The following is a 3,042-nucleotide window of genomic DNA, read 5'->3' on the forward strand; positions in this document are numbered from 1 at the left end:
TCTCTAATTGTTTCAGATGCACAAGTAGATGACCTTCAAATAATTGTCACCCTTCACATGAAAATACCTAGAACATTCCTACGTTCATCTGTATAATATTCTATGCATGGTTCAACATAGTCTGAGTCTTGGTTGTTTTCTCCCCTCTATTATTAAGAACACTCAAAACTCTGATGACTTCTGTTTTAACATGCCAACAATCTGAATTTTTGTTGCATCAATTGCAGAGCAGCATTTTGGTGTAACAGTAAATGTGGTGCTTGAACAAACTGTGTGCACTACTTTTATTCATGCAAATTGTGTTTCAGAATGAACGTTTCCAAATAATTGAGGTGTCATGAAGTTAACAGTTAGATCAGACAGTATACCCGTAGACCAACGGATTACGTATGCTGGTAGTTTTTTTTAAATTATTATTATGAGGCAAATTACCATGAAAAATTACTCCGCAAGGTTTTTTTTTTTAAAACCTGACTCAAAACTTGCATTATGGACCAAGCTTTCAGCATCTGGCATTTCACGTTATGATACAAGTGCAACATTTCCATGTGGCCTGAAAAAAAGAAAAATGTGAAAGCCAAGTGTGTTCCATAAAACTAAAATATTGTTTATTTAAATGCTGTTTAATTTGTACATATCTACACATTCACATCACTTCCTCTAAAATACAAGAAAAACAAACAAAAAAACACCAAAGTAGAGGATTGTGATTTTAGGATGCCAATAGATGTGATCACATACTATCCAACCCAATTTCCCCAGGGGTGATAGCGTTCCGGCGCCGCGCCGGATTTCCGGCGTACCGTGGCTGGGGAAAAAAAAAAAAAAATCTAGTTCGCCCATTGTCCTGTGTCATTCTGAGATGCGCAGATAGACAGTAAAGGGAATTCGCATGATATGGAAGTAGTGGGAAAAAAGTGCCGTCACGGCACGAATTAGACGGTCTAATTCGTGCCGTGACGGCACTTTTTTCCCACTAGTTCCATATCATGCGAATTCCCTTTACTGTCTATCTGCGCATCTCAGAATGACACAGGACAATGGGCAAACTAGATTTTTTTTTTTTCCCCAGCCACGGTACGCCGGAAATCCGGCGCGGCGCCGGAACGCTATCACCCCTGTTTCCCACATTTATCATTTCAGGAAATTACCCAATTTACTGGAAAACATGAATACTTGGAGAAACTTATTTTCTAGATAGGCTTACCCTTCTCACAGGAACTGGCTTGCTTCTCCAAGTTGAGACGGTTTTGCTCGGCAGCTGTGCCGTTGGACTCGGGGCTGCTGCTTCACACTGGACTCCCCTCCTCATCCTGGTAACCCTGGTCCAGGTGCTGCTGTGCTAGATTCGGGTGGCGCCGCAGACGGCCCAGCTCCCGTGAGGACGCCTCATCACCCAGAGACTCGCGGCCCAAGTCACTAAGATTGCATTCAGCTCTTGCACCTGCGTTGCCAGAGGGTATGTGACATGGGTAGACCAAGGCCCTCTGACTGGTCAGGGCTTGAGGTTGTTGGTGGCAGCACCTTGCGCGGCTCTGGAATACGTCACGGACGCCACTGATACCCAAGTGCGAGATCTCGAGCACGGTGAGCAGCAGGCAGAGGGAGCTCACGGCATACATGATGAGCAGGAAGATGGTCTTCTCGGTGGGACGCGACACAAAGCAATCCACTGTGTGGGGACATGGGCTATGCGAACACACGTATGACAGGGCCACCACAAACCCATACAGCACATACTGGCCAGACAGGAAGGCCACCTCGAAAGCCACACGTGAGAAAAGCTGCAGCACGTATACCTTCATCAGGCCATAACGCTTGATCCGTCTCCGGCCGTCATGTTTCTTCCTCTCATCCTTCTTTTCTTTTTCCTTGTCCTTTTCTGGCTCGATCTCCTCAGTGATCAAGGGGGCCTCCTCACCATTGTCCTCAGCCTCCTCGCAGTCTTGGTTGGCACTGCGGTTTACCAGAGGCATGCATTTGCGCCTACTCCGTGGTCCGTAATCATCGTCCTCCATGCTGCGATCTTGTGCATGGCAAAGCCAAGGTACAGAATAGTGGGTGTGGTGATCATGATGATCTGAAAAACCCAGAACCTTGCAGGCGAGAGTGGTGCAAATGCATCATAGCACACATTTTTGCAACCAGGCTGGTGTGTATTGCATACAAACTTGCTCTGTTCATCATAGTATATCGACTTGCCACCCACCACGGTCAGTACAATCCGGAACACAATGAGCAGCGTAAGCCACAGCTTGCCCACAAATGTTGAGTGGCTGGAGATCTCCTCCAGGAGACGCGTCAGGAAACTCCAACTCATGTCGTCACTGCTACAGCACGCTGGTCAGTACTGTTCAAGAAAAATGAAAAATTAGGACTCATTCATAGCAGCAGACAGACAAACTAGCCAAATCTTTTTCAAACCCCTCCATCCATCTTATCCTGTTCTACAGGGTCGCAGGCAAGCCGGAGCCTATCCGGGCTGACTGTGGGCGAGTACTTGTCCGGGGTACACAAGTCGCCAGGTTGTCACAGGGCTAACCTCATCTCATCTCATTATCTCTAGCCGCTTTATCCTGTTCTACAGGGTCGCAGGCAAGCTGGAGCCTATCCCAGCCGACTACGGGCGAAAGGCGAGGTACGTCCTGGACAAGTCGCCAGGTCATCACAGGGCTGACACATAGACAACCATTCACACTCACACCTACGGTCAATTTAGAGTCACCAGTTAACCTAACCTGCATGTCTTTGGACTGTGGGGGAAACCGGAGCACCCGGAGGAATCCCACGCGGACAACATGCAAACACCGCACAGAAAGGCCCTTGCCGGCCACAGAGCTCGAACCCGGACCTTCTTGCTGTGAGGCAACAGCACTAACCACTACACCACCGTGCCACCCCAGATGTGATGCACCTTTGAGGTATATTTTACTGATTAACAAGATGCATAGCAGCCCATATCTTTGGACTTTTACAGTAAAACTTTAATTATACACCTTAGAGCCAACGAACCCTAATGACCCTCAAGCCTGCTAACACCGT

The 3,042-nt window shown here is 47.5% G+C and overlaps 1 pseudogene; it reads right to left on the reverse strand.

Moving 5' to 3' along the window:
* Window positions 1-1,193: 1,193 nt before the first annotated feature.
* Window positions 1,194-2,320, reverse strand: LOC132892193 (gap junction gamma-1 protein-like; annotated as a pseudogene).
* Between the last annotated feature and the right edge of the window lie 722 nt (window positions 2,321-3,042).

This window comes from Neoarius graeffei, chromosome 9 (genome assembly GCF_027579695.1).
Source record: "Neoarius graeffei isolate fNeoGra1 chromosome 9, fNeoGra1.pri, whole genome shotgun sequence".
Taxonomy (NCBI): domain Eukaryota; kingdom Metazoa; phylum Chordata; class Actinopteri; order Siluriformes; family Ariidae; genus Neoarius; species Neoarius graeffei.